Source organism: Accipiter gentilis, chromosome 15, assembly GCF_929443795.1.
Source record: "Accipiter gentilis chromosome 15, bAccGen1.1, whole genome shotgun sequence".
NCBI classification, from domain to species: Eukaryota; Metazoa; Chordata; class Aves; order Accipitriformes; family Accipitridae; genus Astur; species Astur gentilis.
In genome coordinates, this window is record NC_064894.1 from 18,099,964 (window position 1) to 18,116,614 (window position 16,651).

General features: G+C 37.4%; 1 protein-coding gene across 2 annotated transcripts in view; it reads left to right on the forward strand.

The window, feature by feature from the left end:
• GRIK2 (glutamate ionotropic receptor kainate type subunit 2) overlaps nt 1-16,651 on the forward strand; it is a 424,554-nt gene that overhangs the window by 62,409 nt on the left and 345,494 nt on the right. The gene's annotated exons all lie outside the window — the stretch shown is intronic.

A 16,651-nucleotide genomic window follows, 5' to 3' on the forward strand; every position in this document is an offset into this window, starting at 1 on the left:
ATTAAGTTTCTCTGAGATCGTTGATGACTAATATATGCAGTTCTTTCACAGAGTAAACACATTCTGTCCTGATGCCAAAGGTGCAGACTCATAGGGAAGGGGTTGACTTTGGCTATAATACTGACTTCTGTTAGCAACCAAAGCCTGGCTCTTGTACTCTTAGTAATGTTCTTTCCCCTGCTCTTTTTGTATAAACTTACAGATATTTCAAGCAAGATGGAGAAGAAGGAGTTATATATTTATACAAGGAAGAGATGAATTGCACAACAGGCATAAGACTGGTAAAAGTCAGCAGCAAAGGTTTGACGTAAACTGGAGACTGACATTTAAACACTGGAAAAGGAGTCTCAGGAGGATAGGACTGGCTTCAATACAAACTGGGGAATGACCAAAGAAGGGAAGTAGCTGACTGTTACAAGAAACTTCATCCTTTGTAGTGTGATAAGGTGCTAGAATGACCATATGAACATTTCCCAACTTTTTTCACTTACCACATATATCCAGTCTGTCTCATTTTAAAGCAAAACATGGATTTTATATTTCCCAACATAGTATAATATCCAGGAATATTCAGAAAACATCTACACTTCTGAATAAAGTGTAAATCACAAATAAATCGAACTATGACAAACTATCATACAAGCTTTCCCCTAAAAGAAGTAAGATAGTAATGTCATATGAGACACATAGCACAATAATGTGTCTTTTTTTTCATTCAGGCATCTGTAATCAGGTATTTAAGGACTACAACAATGAAACTGATGTAGGACTGGAGTAGATTTTTCACTCTTGAAGAGGAAACATTTCTGTTCATATATAATGTGGCTGTCTTGGTATATCAGAATAATAATAACAACTATCATATAGGGGGAATCATACAGAAAGACTCTTGGGTGACTTTGGCCAGCTTTGCTCTTTGTCTTTCCCTTCTGCTGCTTTCTTTGTTTTCCCTAAAGGAGGGTTCATTTCATCTTCACTGACATTTAAAGTCAGGTGGTGACTTTTAGTTTTCTACTGAGCCTGAGGATTTCTTCAGTGCCCTGAAGAGTGCTCTGGACTTCCTCATCAAACAGTAGATGCCTCAGTCCTACCTAGAGGTCACAGCCGTGATGGAATTACTGCAAAAATAAACAGTATGTTTGTAATATTTTTCTCTCACAAACTACTAAACAGCTGAAAACAACATTGGCAATCTATCTGATTGTAAACAGGATGGGCAAAAAAGTTCAAGCTTCTAGTGTGACTTCCATTCCTTCTGTTCTCCCTATCATATTAAGAGAAAGGCATATTATATTTCCTCTTTAAGAAGCTCACATTCTCACAGTCAGTGGGTGGGAGACACTGTCGTGGTTTGCTTGCAACATTAGCTTCAGCATTAACAGTTTTAAGCTTTGGAAATTTTGATCTTTATCTAAGTAAGGAAAAGGACTCCTTTTCTAATAGATTCAATTCATTACTGTTAGGATTTCTAATTTTTAGAATCCTATTTACATTTCCATCATATATTCTGAGATATTAAACAAGTCCTGGACAGTGTCAGTAAGGAAACCTTTCAGAAGACCTTCAGAAGACAGTACAATTTCACAACATTAATGTTTGCCTTTCTTCCTTAGGATCAGTTAATTGGTGTTCCAATTAGATTCAGTCAGAAACCATAAAATGAAATCTGTTATTTCATAGAAAGTTATGCTGCATCTAGTTTTGCTTCTAGACTATGATTAAAAGATAGTGCCTGCCCTTACGAGATGCACAGAATAATTTAGATTGGAAGGGATCTCTGGAGGTCATTTGGTCCAACCTCCAACTCAAAGCAGGGCCAACTTTGAGCAGGTGGACTGGGGCCTTGTCCATTTGAGCTTTGAATATTTCCAGGTATTTCAGAACCTCTCTGGGTAACTATTCCAGGGCTTGTGAATCTTACTGGGAATATTTTTTACCAAAATCTTCTCAGAATTTCATTTGTTACAACTTAACGTCTATTGCTTCTTGTCCTGTCACTGTGCACCTCCAAGAAGAGCCTGGTATTTTTTTCTCTATACTTTCCTACTGTTTAGTTGGAGACAGAAATAAGATCATTATCCACAATATCAAATTTACTAAAAACTTTGTGGTGTAGATATCAAACCTACACTTTGAAGACAATGTCTGTACTTTTAAATAGTCTTTAATGAGAGTAATGGTGTTCCTAGCTAGCAAAGGATTCAGTCTTGTGTCTTGATAGAAATCAGCAGTTGTTCTCTTCATCTGATAATTTTTTTAACTACAATTTAGAATTCATGTAGTCCTTCCAATGTCTTCTGTTATTATGTGTTTAGCTTTTAGGATATGAACTAGCTGCAAACAGCCCTCAGCAGCTCCTAGAAACCTTAAAATAAATATGCTCTTCATGACTACCAATAAAATGGAAAGTTGGATATAATTGTAAGGGGCTGCCTTGTGTTGGCATAATGCACATTTTTCCATATGGTGAAGCAGGACTCTTCCAATCATTACATGCTCTTATTCAAATTCTGCCTGCTGCAGGAAATTAGCACTGTTCACACTTGTTTAGGCTTAATAAAAATCATTTTTGCTAAAGCACAGGGATAAGGTCACCATCTGCCACATGAAAATGCCAATTTCAAATGAGCAGCAGTCAAAAGAGAGTGTCTTTCATTTTTAGACGCTTTCAGAAGGAACTTAATAGGAGAAATCTTAACTGATTCTGACACCTATCAGAGCATAGAATAATGTTAAGATATCAGATTTTCAGATTTGCAGATGTGTATTTTTTTCTTATAGTGTTATGAGTGTTTCATGGAGTACATTTCTATTTTCAGCTTTGTTCACATTTAGGAATATCTGACTATATATAGTATGCATTTGGAAACCCTTCCCTAAGCATGAAGGCAATAGATCAAATTCATACCTAAGTTCAGTGATTCAGCACTCATACCAGCTTTGATTTTTATCAGTTATTTTAAACTATCTGGTCTGTACAAGTATGTGCTGAAATATTTTGATAAAAAGGTCTTTTACAAATTTGCAGTCTCTATCAAAACCTTTTAATTACAGCAAAATAAAGTGTATATATATACATATCATGACATTTTTCTCCCAAAATAGATTACAAAGAAACCTACACCCTCCATGAGTTAAAGAACATTTACACTTATTTATTCAGAGTGCCTGTGCTAAATAAAACACATAATTAATGACTGTAGAATGAATGATTGAATATGGCCTTTTCATGACCAGAGTGTTCATACTATAATAAAAGAGATTAAGAATTGCATCTGCATCTGAGTAGTTGAAGAGCTCTCTTACTCACTTAAATTTGGAAACATCTGCTTTTCAAAATTATAATCAAAGTTCTGTAGTCTTTCAGAACAGCAAAACAAAATTTACATTTGATTATATTCTTAAATCTCCTTAGTTTACAAACTGTCTGGTCATGATAAGGTTGCTTGAATTGAATATACCACATACTATACTGAATTACTAGTTCTAGAGTCATTTATTATATATTGATTTTTAAAAAATCATGTAGTTAACTTTTCATGCTTTGGAAAATGAAGTAATCCAGGAATTAAAAGTAATAAAAAACCTAATCATGACTGGTTTCTACTTTCTCAAAGCACAACAATCACAAAGCTACAGTCTGAGGACAGTTAGGCAGCCTGGGGATAGCAGAAGGGATAGAAGTTACTTATAATACTGGCAGAAACACATTGTGGACAGAAGAAAGTTGTAACAGACTTTTTGCACCCCACTTGTTAGAAAATTCTAGATTTGCCTTTGGTGATGGCATGTATCCCAACATGAAGACAAAAATACTGGGTGATTTTCTAATTGGCCAATGAGAACTGATACCACTTCTTAAATTGCTTCCCTCAGTCACTGGTCGTTTTGACTCTACTCAGAATTTCAGTGTTGACCTCTAACCATTTCCAAAAAATTATACAGATAGGTTTATGAGCTGGATGTTTGCTTTGCTCTCATAGCAGTTTTTGGATCGGGTGATTGTAAGCTTAAGTTGCCCTTTATCTGAAATGTGAGTAGCTAATTTCTTTAGTGATGGCCCTAATGTTGCAGCTGCTGTAAAGCCAACTTCATTTGCTCCAGCTCTATATTCAGCAAAATATTCCAGATGACCTCATGGTTTACGTCAAGGTGCTAATTTTTTGAAAAATAAAGTTTACTGCTTTAGAATCAATTCCAACAAGTGAAAGAAAATTAATAAAAATGTAACTGCCTTACACCTGCCCAGATTAAAATAACGATCAGTCTCCAAGCAAGTGTGCTTCGGTCACTCTTTTTAGTCTGTTCATGACTAACTAAATAGCCTCCTTTGTCAGCTGTGGTCTTGACTCTTAGACAGCATTTCTTAACCTTGTAACATTTTTTTCCTTGTCCTTCCTCTTTCTTTTCTGAGATGCTTTTATAGGTGTTGTGGTTCTATTTTCATACTGTTCCCTTCCTCCTTTAATTATACGGGGAATATAAATCGCAGCAGAGACAATAAAGGGAAAAGCATGCATTCGTTTTCCTCTGTCATATTTTTAAAGCCATTTCCAGATTTCTTCATTTTTAGGAGAGGACTTTAAACTCTGTGGCATGACCTAGTTAAGAAAGAGGAGCATGGATGCATACTGTTCTTTCCTTAGCTCTGACTCTGCACGCCCTACCTAGCATATAGCTGGGTGAGGTATGAAATTAATCATGCACATACAATCTGTTCCTGTGGCAATGTCATGTACCTGGTGACGGGTTGTGTGCAAAAAGGACAGATGGGATTTTTAGATATCTCGTACTCTGGCTTTTTTTATACCAGTATGGGTATACTGCAGCACCATAAAATGTAGATAAACTGGGCTGTGTCAAGAGATACACCACACCGTGTATAGGGATACTCCTGGTCCTTGCTCTTAAGACAGAAAGGAAAGCGATGGCATGAAACTGCCATAGAAAGTTACTTCTTAATGAGCAACACCTAAATAAAAGCAGTTATATTATGGCATATCAATGTAATAAAATAGTGAAAAAGCAAGCCTCGAAGACTTGGTAATTAGAAAGTTAGGGACACTAATATGCATGTTTATATTGTTAACATTTCTCTCATTTCCCCCTTAGAACAATTTTGTGACATTTTAGAAGCTATTAGACTGACATTTCAGTCACCCATGGAAACTAGATTCAGTCTTCTGCAGTAGCAGCAGCAGCAGCTAATGGGGGCCACATTTTTACGAGTGTCTAGATGTCAGTCTAGCAAAATTTGTCAGCAGAGTGGGCTAATAGTGAAGCCCAGCATCATGCTCTAAGCAAGCATGGTAAATCAAACTTTCTACCTGGCTCGAGTGTATGTTATAGTCAGCAACAACCACTAGCCTGGGGGCACACAATCCTGCTGCTCACAGGAGCAACAAAATACCCTCCTACAATGCAATGAAATCCTTCCCCGGTTTAGCGAGATTCCAGCAGCGGGCTGCAGACTCAGTTTAGTTTCTGCTCCTATTCACATTTCTTCCAACTGTGCCAAGGGTGGCCATAGCCATATCTGAATGACAGTGTTATGTGCTAGGAGATGAACTAGTATATTGTTTCATTTTGTTCAGCTGTGGCTGAAGTCATTCCAGTTTACTTCAAGTTCAACAACACTTCAAAATAGCAACTTCTTCTCTCATTAATAAATAAATAAATAAATAAATACAGATCACAGCTTGAACCAATTTCCGTTTGGGGAAGAAACGGGTTTGCTTCAGCTGCCTGGTTGTGCATTTAAGAGGGAACTACAATGTATTTTTCACTCAAGACTATGGGTAACACTATTAAGGGTAAGTAAGCCCTTTTCAGCCCATCTTCCCTGACCCCACATGCATATACTCTGAAATAAACTAGAGCAGAGTTTCATCCTAAAAAAAAGAGATATTAACATTTGTACAGCACTGCTTGTGGTTCTGCTACAAAAAAAAGTCTCTAAAAATGGTATGGTTCTATAATTAGTGCCTCTCACTTCCATAACAAATGCATGAATTTTATAAATAAATATATTAACCGCTAATCCTAACCATACAATTTAAGGTCTGAGAAGCTGGGGTTTTCCCTTGTGCTGTCATCAGTGAAAAAAGTTGTGTATGTCAAATTAAGCTTTCAGTTGTATCCTCAGTGGCCTCAGTAACACTTACAGCTCTGCTGTCTACAATACATTTATGTAAGTGTAGTTGCTGCCTATCATCTTGAACCTTTTCCTTTTTAGGGTTGTGTGGGGCTAGCAGAAGATTCTTTTTTTTTTTTTTTTTCTCTTCTTCATTTTTTTTTTCCAGTTAAATGAACAGAAACTTCAGAAAAACAAGAAAGGGACTGATTTAGAAAGTAAGAAACAATCAATTTTATACTATTAATTTTTTAAAGTATAACTGTCCTCTAATTAGTAAAATAAGGTAACATTATTGTAGGTCTTCCAATAAAAACAAAAACTGTGTCTGTTTCTCAGTTTCTTAAAAGGGGTACAGTAAAGAACAAAAGACATAAAGGGGACAGTAATCTATTACAGAGAAAATGCATCCATGTAACTGGAGAATATGCAGTTATGGTGATCATACTTACATGTTTCTGGTTACAGCTCAGGTTTGGCCTATACTTTTCTGGCCAGACAATCCATTAAAATTACTTTAACAATGTCCTTTCTTCACAGTGATTTTCCTTCCAAAGCCCATTTAAAACAGGACTTCTTTTCATAGCCAAGACCCTCCTCTGTACACTTCACAGTCATTAAAAGTATTAAGAGACAGGCTTCCCTGAAGCAAACACCTGTCCTATGGGTTCTTTGTCCTCGTACTTTCTTTCTTCTCAGCTCTTAGAATGGGTGGAGAATCCTGGATCCTTCAAGCAAAAGCCAAAGGAATGTATTTTGCCTCTTGTAATGGGAGTATGTCTTCCATGAGACTCATTATAAATCAATGTAGGTTTTTATTTGCTGGGAAAATATGCAATGATCTAGTATTTTAATGTTAGTACACCAATTTATGGATCTGGTATTTGGACATGACCATATGAGCCACATTTATGAATTTCTGATAGGGACCTAGAAAGCAGTAATAGTTTAAAGGGATCAAGCCTAAGCCACTTATGAACAATATTTTTACTCTCAGAGATCTGCTTTCATAGCCGCTAGGCTTAAATGGAATATATCTGTATTTTTCCTTTCTTATAACTTTGAACTTAAAATCCTCACTTGACAGGAAGATGTACGACTGTTTGCTTGCCTTTAAAATCCACATATTTACCTGTTCCTGTCAAAAGCATATGATACTCAAATGTACATATATGCAGTTACAGTATTCTTCTCTCTTTACAATTTTGTGTGAAATAATGTAGTAGAAAATGCTAGTATAAATTCAATACTATATTCTAAGGAAATATTATGAACTATTGAAGGCAGTTTTAATCTGTATAATTCTTCTAAACAAGTCTGAATCACACTAATGTTCAGTTCTTCAACACCACTGTGCCTGGAAGTAAAAAAGAGTTCAAACTTGAATGCTACAAGTTAAAAATCATCATGGGTTATTTATTCAGTGCTAGAGAGATGATGCTAAAGAAAATAGTCAGAAGTGTAAATATATTACTCTGAAAGATTTTCTATATCTTTTTTAAAAGCAATTTATGATTTAGAAAAGCACAGAATTATTCTGAAACTGATTAAAATTGAAGGCTAAGAATATACCTTCTTCAAGTATGGCCCTACTGTCTGTGACCTCAGTTTCTGACCTTGATGTAAAATAGTTAAAAGAAAAAGAAATATTAATGTTAATAAATATTTCATTGTTAAGTGAAATGATTTTCTGAAATGTAAAAGATACATGTTTACAAGCAATTGAAATTACACAACATAGGGTTAAAACATAGCATATAATCAGACATTAAATAAGCTTGTTCCCTGAAAGGGAACCTAATTTCAGATAGGTCAAGGTGTTTACTTTTCGAAATTGAATAGAACTATACTTTCTAATCCTTCTTCTCTGGCAACTAAGTGAAGATGTTGAGGAGTCTTATTTACACTAAATTCTCTTCACGTTGTTGTTGCTCTGCAAAGGGACCTTAAAACAGATAAAACTGCACTTTTCTCCACTTTAATATTTTCTCTGTATTTCCAGAGTGGTTGAACAAGGCTCTAGTGTAAAAGAAAAAAGGGTCCTAAAAGTATAAGAATATGACAGTGTCTAGTGAAGCCCAACCACAGCTGTAGTTCATGAAAAAAAATACAGCTTTGATCTAAAATTAAATTGCTTTCAATTATTTGTGATACATAGTTGACGTCCATCTCTGTTGTCTTGCTAGTTTCACACCACAAAAATCACCAGCGCTGGCTTTTAGCCTCTGTTTTAGTAGGGCAGTTTTATATCTTTGCTTGCTGCTAACTTCCTCTAATTTCTTTGAGATTTACTGCAGCAATTGAAATGAAGAATAGCAATAGCCACAATCTCGATTTTAGCAATATACATTTAGTTCTAAAATATCATGCTGTCCATGACAGATAAATTATTCAGTGCAGTATTTAATAGTGAGAGCTCTATAGATTGTTTGTATTTTAATTAAATGTAACCTAAAGTCAGAATCAGTCTCTAAAGGCTGAGAATGGTGTTCTGCATTTCCATTACTTTAGTACATGATAGTCAATTAATTTTACATTTCAGAATATAGGTCTGTAGGGGTACTTTTAAGGAGGAAGGTTAAAGACCGTTTCAAAGTGCCAGTCCATGCTATCCTATTGATCTTCGGATTGCACAGAAGAGTTACTATGTTGGCATTTATTAATCTGGTTTCATAGTTATTATAGTCTAATACATTAACTAAACATTTTTTTTTTCCACTTTTGTTAGCTCGTACATGATTTGGCAATGTTAAGATATTAGTCTGACAGATGTAACAGAGAAAGAGCAAAAGGACTGAGCATTTTTGTTATTCTAGGGGATTGTGGTGTTTGTTAACTCTGTGCCAAAACACACCTTCCTGAGACTTGACCAAAGCAGAAGGATGAGGATTCTGGGAACAGACAAATCTTGTTCTGAATTTTAAAACAATTTCTATTGTTTACATCTGCCTAAAATGAAAATAAAGACAACCTTTGCAGAGAAATGGTAATATAGTAGAATTCTTTTAATTCTCAAAGGATAAGAGATGGATTCAGGTTATTCCCCTTTTAGGATAAATCTGGAAACTGATATCAGAGGTTAAATCATTCTTTAATTAATATTTGATGGTGGAAGTTTTTCTCTGTGGAATGAAAAAAATGTTTGTGCATATATCTATGGAGTGAATTTAGCATAATTTCATCTCCTTTCAGCACATAGTTTATATCTGAGAAACTCTGTAAGTGTGACAGCTTTTTTTTCATTAGAGAAGGTACACCTTCCTATAGTCTTTTAAGAGTTGTAAATCAACGGGGTTAAGAAATTTCAAATTCAAAGCGGCTTCACCTTTCTCACACTATTTTGACTGCTGATAACCCTAATGAGCTTCACATGATATCAGTTGGCACAGAATCACTAAAATCAGCTAAATCCAGTCCATCTGTTAAGATTTAGATCAACTATGCTTATGTGGTCTGGCCTATAAACATAGTTCTTTCAATGTGTAAGGTAAAGGGATGTGCTTTTTCTGTTGCTTTGAGAATTTTTTTTTTTCTCCATGTAATTTCTTTAACAGCACAGCTCTGTCTCTGAGTTGAATTCAACAAAGGTTTTGCAAGAATAGAAGGTGAGCATTTTTTTCTGGAGATCGTATTTAGGTTTTGCTGAAGCTTCAAACTGGAATCTTTTGATGGAAGTGTGAGTCTATGGTAATTGGTATAAAGCAGTTTATCAAGTAGAGAACTGAATGGTCAGTCAAATGAGAAAATGGAACATGTTCTAAATCTAGCTGTCTCTCATTTTAGAAAGAGTCAAGTAGGCTGCTTCGATCAGTAAATTAATCAGTAGACTATGCTGATTTTGGAATCGGTGAAGGATTTTGAAACAAAAGCAACTTTAAAACAGCAGTCTCAAATTCAAAGGTCAAATGTGTAAGTACATAGAATGTTGACCTTAAAATCACTTTAACCATATTCAATTTTACTGTTACTGATATCACTCCAATTTCTCCTAATTTGGCTTGGTAAATGTAGGAAGAATGCAACCAGTATTGTAATAAAACTGCAAAGAGCTGAGAAGACTCTTTATTGACCAGAAAAGATAGACTGCAGCTGTTTAAGAAAGAGACTTGTAACCCAAGCAATCGTTCCAGTGTGCGGCCTTAATTAAAGAGATGAACAGGGCTAAGGAAAGGTTCTTAGAAAAAATAGCAAAACATAGGGAAAAGAAAAAAATCCTGAGTACTCTCCTCTTGGAATTTCTATGCCTTGTACCCAGTGACTATTTTATAGAAGACATACTGCTATCATTGTTCCTCTTGCTGCTGTCAACCCCATCTGGGTTACATCTCAAAAGATATTCTTCTTTTCTGTATTTTCCTGCTATGTCAGACAACTATACAAATACAAGGAAATTGCTCAATGTTGTGGCTGCTTTGTAGTGTGCTATTGAGGTAGGAAGAGTTTGGCACAGTGGGCAGCTGGTGCTCTGTATTTTGAGGGAAGGCAGTCGCTTAATACTTACTTGCCACCAGTAGGTGATGTGAGACTATCCTTTCTGGTAGCTTAATAGCGTGATGCTGTTGGCCGACTTCTGCCTCCTGTTCCCAGCACTGTGAACCTGTCCTCTCCCTTGTGCTACTCCTGGCCCTTGTCTGTCCCTCCTTCCAGGGAGGCAATGCAGCTTGCCCAGCCAGCAGTTTTAGGGTTTTTATCTAGTTGATTTTCTGCTAATTAGTGTGTTAAATGAGCTCACTGAAGACTCGAACAAGTGTCAGAAACAATGCATTGGAAGCAATGCGAACCTAGATGAAAAGACTGGTTTGGACGCATGGGGAGGAGCAGGACTCCAGCTGCCTTTGGCAGCAGCCTGTTATTAACTCAGCCCACCTCATGCGTTTGTGCCCCCCATCTCCCAAACAATGGATAGCATGCTTGGGTGCCAAAGGTTTCAGAATGCCGTCCAGTGGCTAAGTGGCTGCAATGGTGTCCAAGTCCCTAAATAAGATCCGTCACTGAGAGGTTATGACTTACTAAAAGAAAAATTAGTTGGGTATTCCTTCTGTTTATTTTTGCCTGAGATTTTTTTTTTTTTTTTTTGGTAAGCTTCTGTCATTAAGAGATGCTTCTTAACGTATTATTCTCTCGCCATACATAATGCTTGGCAGTCTATGATATAATTTAGGTTATAGTCTGGATTACATTGCCAGTATTCAGAGGGGAGTAGTTTAGGTTGCAGTTACATAAGAAAAAGATCCTACCATGTGTACAAACTTTTCATGGGATCATGTTGGCTAACTTGGATGAGAAATATACTTCTTACACTTGTTTCTTTTGTAAAGTGATGTCAATGTGTTCACTATCCATGACTTTTCAACATTCCACACTTTTAAATTTTGTTCGACTACTGTTCTTGACTTATACTACAAGGACAGCACCTAATCTTCAGATGTTATAATTGTTTCTGTGCTAAATTTTAGAAACACATGTGTGTTTGCTGTTCAGTTCAGGGCTTTTCAGAGTTGCCTAATAAAAACCAAATGCATTAATACTTGGAGAAATAGTTTCTAATGTATTCTGCTGAACACAGTAAAATCTTTTGCAATGAGAGCATTTCACAAAGCATGTGGTTCTATAACTTAGTGTATTATAGGCAACAGCCTACTAATCTTGGTTGTAGACTCTGTAATGAGGAAACACGCCCCGATGCTTTGTGTATATAAAGAGGGAGCAGCAGTTTCCTGTACAGATCTGTAACCTGATAATCCAGGAGAATGTGGTAACTCCACTTAAGCCTAATAAAGCACAGCATAAATAATGAAATATATAAATTATATCAAGTTTCTGATGTTAGAATCTGGTGCGTAGGACAAGATTATTCAATTTTTTTTTTTAATGTAGTTAGACCTACAGACCCAGCTAAGGCCTTTGTAGCATTATGCTAGGCAGTCATGCAATTAGAAGCTATGTCTGCTTTATAGTATACAGGAAAATGAAGCCTAGGATAGGAATCAAAGCACAGACGAAATGGTGCAATTCAAACAGGTCAGGGGCAGAGATGGAAATGGAACCTGGGGTATCTGATATCCAGTTCATTGCTCTGCTAATTGGCAAAAATTATTATTGGAATAGCTTTGAGGAGAATAAATAGATTTTCAAAATGTGATTCACTACAGGTTTTCTGTCTTGGAAAAGTAATTTGGCTAGAGTTGTTATTTCTGATAAAATGAAAGTACAAAAAGAAAATATGAACACTGCTGGATAAAAATGCCAAATATAGATAAAAGTAGGGATTAAGTAAATGGGATATTTTTTCTAATTTATTTTCCACCAACATGTTTTCTCTGACTTATTTTTTTTACCAGCAGAAGCCCTTTTTTCTGGGGTGCATATATGAAGCTAAGAGCAGAATGAAACCTTTAAGGAAATAGGAAGCATGCAGACTTTCCCCTTGGACGTTATAGCCTCAGAGATTCTCAATGTCTAATTAATATTCAGGTTTCTAACAGAAAGGTGTTAAATATCAGTTGCTTGTTCACAGAGGGCCCTTACTAGTCTTGGATACCTTGAATTCTATACCTCATTAATTTGATTTTTAATAAATGTAATTGGAGTAAAGACATGCAGTTATTAGATAATCTAAATATCCTCTAAAAAGTTATATAAATATTGCTATTTGGAATAAATACATTTTAAATGTAGTTATCTAAAGTAGACACTTAAATCGTAATGAGAGAAGAGGCCTTGATTTCATAAGTACTGAACAAATAAAACTTCCATTAACCTCATGGAGAATTGTCTTTCTGAAGACTAGGTAGACCCCTATGAATTAGCTTACTCAGGATGAATTTAGATAACTAATAATGGATTTTGCATAGGTGAAACATAATTTTTCTTACTGATGCTTGTAATTAAGTTTTCTAATTAATACTTTTTTATTAGTAAACAATTCATTTGCTGGTATGCATGTGTATTGCAAAAGTAGTGACATTCAGAAAAATACTCTTTAAGAAACGAAGTCTCTTCACTTACAGTTGTAAATATTCATAGACACTATAATGCTCTAATAGAGTGAATTGGTGATGAAGAACACAATCAACCAAAAGGTTTGGCTGCTTTGCAGTATAGAATAAGATACTGATATCGCTAACTTAAAATGGCCCACAAATTTTGTATTCTACTTTCCATGGCGCTACATTTGTGTGAAATGAGTAACGTACATAAGTCCATTTGAATCCCAAATCTGCAAGATATTCTGTCTGAGCAGACCTGCGAGCCCATGTGGCACCCTTTAATTTAAGCAATTGATGTGAAGGATTTTTTTCTTGCTTGTAATAAAATAGATCCTGAGTAATACCCTGCTCCGGCTGCTTTCTGGACCACAACAGGAATGTGGTCAGCCCATGAAAAGTTCACACTCCCCCAAGCACAGGGGTGCACAGAGGCACGATGGCAGGTGGGGGAACCGCAGTATCCTAGTCAGGGGACCAAGCCCCCTCCCTGGGCATCCCAGAAGGGCATCAGCCCTGCGGGCTGGGTGAGATCCCCTCCTGTGAGCCAGTGGAAGCGGTTCTCTGGGTCACCGTGCGGGCTGAGGAGGTCAGTGCCTAGGGCTTTGGGACTTGTGATGGGGTACGGGGAAAGAGAATTTGGGGATCGTGTGAGACTTACGGGATGTTTTGAGGACGAACTGAAGGTAGGGAAGGGGAGGGATCGAGGTGGTTTGGGGAGGAACGCGCCTGGGGAAAATGAAAGGGATAATGGGATAAAGGGGGCCAGCTGTGCGAACAAAGGCTGGGCAGCACCCTTCTCTGGCTCTGCCCTGTGCCTGGTCGGTACAGTCTGTCCCGTCTGTTTCTGAAACTCTCTAACTCTTTTTCCCAGGCGAGAGGCTACCTTGTGTGTGTGTTTGTGCAGGTGTGCGAGTGTGCAATTGTTAGCAAAGGTCAAGCTGGACTAGCCTGCAAGTGAAGTGCCCGGAGGCAAGTTGTGGGGGGGGTGTGCGCGGGCATCCAAGGCTAACTGCTGGACGGATTGTATTTCTAAGCCCAGTTCCTGGAGAGATGCGCAGTGTTAGTGTTAGGATGTGTGTGAACGAAGGCATTCTATCAGCAACTGGAGTGGGGCTGCAGCCTCAGGGGCTCATGTGTCCAGGTGCCAGTAACTGGGGAGACTGGGATCTAGGGGCAGCTACATGTAGACTGAGTGTCTGACCCCAGCTGCTGGAGGGATCCACATCGTGCATATGTATGTATCTATATTTCCCACTAACAGACCTTCCTCCTGATCTCTCCTGAGATGAGAGCAGAATGAGGCTGTTGGTGCTGCTTGTGTTCATGTGAATGCCGAGTGTTTCTGTGCTGTTCCGTGTGGCCAGCTGTGTATGTGCGCTGTGTACCTGTGCTTGTGAGCCTACTGCACGTACGTGCTCAGCCTTGCAACTGGTTGGATGTGGGCGTATAAGGCTGCAGCAGCCTTGCCTGTACGGTGCTACCAGATTCCACGATGCCTAACATATAAGATATTTAGCAAAACAGTCCAGCTTTGAATTTTGTAGAAGTGTGGGACTGGAAGGGTTACTTAGAGTGATGTCATAGCATCTTGATCATAAGGGGTTTTTTTAATATAAAAAAAGTGCAAAAATATAATTTTGATGTTGGCTATTATGGAATCTATTACAATACTGAATTATAAAAATGTTAGATTTGTTGAAAGGACTTTTCTGATTAATCTCACAATAAGAATGCCATGTCTACCATCAGAAGACATCAAGTAATTATTTGCTTCATATGACAATCGACTGAAGGATCTGATTGACAAATGGTGGATTAAGGGAGGCTTAATTTAGGGGGGAGGAAATACCCCAAATTTCCTGGTTCTTATTCAAATACTTTAGGAAGTACACATCAGTCTACTCGGTTTCTGTGGCACTTGTCCTAGATGTGACTGGAAACCAGTTTTATGACTTGGAGATTAGAAGAGAATTGTGTGCTGTATAGTTGCTATCCGAGTTGAGGATTACGCTTCACCCTTGTAAGCAGTATTGAATTATCTAGCATACAGTGTGGCCTCCACAGACTTTGCTTGCCCTTCCCTGTATCCCTCCAGGCACCATTGGTCTTCTAATTTCTGTTTGTAACTTTTGAGTAGATTCAGCTAATATGAATGAAGGAAGAATGAGATAAGTGGATAGTTCTGAGCTGCAATGAATCTGATCTTTTGTCAAGCAGGTGGTTTCAACAGCCTCAAAAAGGGTCTGTGTGTATGTTACTGCCTGCTGGTATTAGGCAAGTAACCTGTAACCACAATCTGCAAGCTTTACTTTACCATCAAAAGAATTGGGAACCTCTCATTGTTAATGATAAAACCCCATTTTTCTTACAGTCACATGAATCCAGGACCTTATTTGGAAGAAGAAAATCGGATATTGAAAGCTTATGATGAAATCATGAGAACAGTAATTACTTGGACCTGGTTATTATTTCAGATGAAAGATTTAGAAAACAATATTTCAGTCATTCTGACCTACTGTCATTTCCCACTTGGTTAGTATGTAGTCTGTGCTCTAGCATAGGATAAGAAACACCACCTTTTAGAGGAAGGGGGCTATGACAGTTGAAGGGTTGAGTACAGTAGTGTGGCTAATGTCTAGCTTGAGTACCAGCAGGTTTTGGATGTTATGCTCTAATGGGTATAGTGTTCTTCACCACTTACCTTTAATATTGTGCACTGATTTTTCTACTTTATAAAGCCTGTAAAACATCTACTGAAAAATTTTAAAATATGTGAGACTAATACACATTTAAGTCTATATAGGTAAAGCAAATACAGTTCTCTAAACAAGAACTGACTGAGAAACAAAAGCGACTAGCTTTGTGTATTGTTAGGGTTATGTAGCCAAGTATTAAGTCTCAGCCTCTTCTTACTGCCACTACAGTTCCATTGGGACTTAAGGTTCAGGGAAAGCCCAGTTCCTAGGAAAATCCTGTAGGGAACTCGGCCAGATCTGGGGAATAAATTTGCACAGGCAAGCAGAACCAGCTGGGTCACTGGTGGGTTTTCAGTCCTACCAGCGCAGCCATGATAACAGGACAAATTAGATCTTTCTATCCACATGAGTTCAAAATGTAATAACTGACAGATATGGAAAACACATCTATCTTGCATCTGTATACCTATGTGCGAGATTTCCAGGTGACCACTTCTGCCAAAACTGTTCAAACTGCCTAAGTGTTCGTTTGGGTATGGTTTGGCCTGGCAGCACATATGACCAGAAGCAACATGCTATGTAATTTTGTTAGCTGCAACCATCCTGCTATTCCATAGTATTACTTTACTGTCCCTTGCCTTCTGCCAGGCCTTTTGTTTATAAAACACTTTAGCATCCTTCATGCTAAGGGCATTATGCAAACCTAGGATGATAATATTAATAACTTTAAGCAAAATAGGTTGCTTTCATTTGTTATCATTAAGTCTGTTGTGTTCCTCCCCTTCTGCCGCTACCCTGTGCAACAGCTGTTATTCCAAATAGCTTTCAGGAAC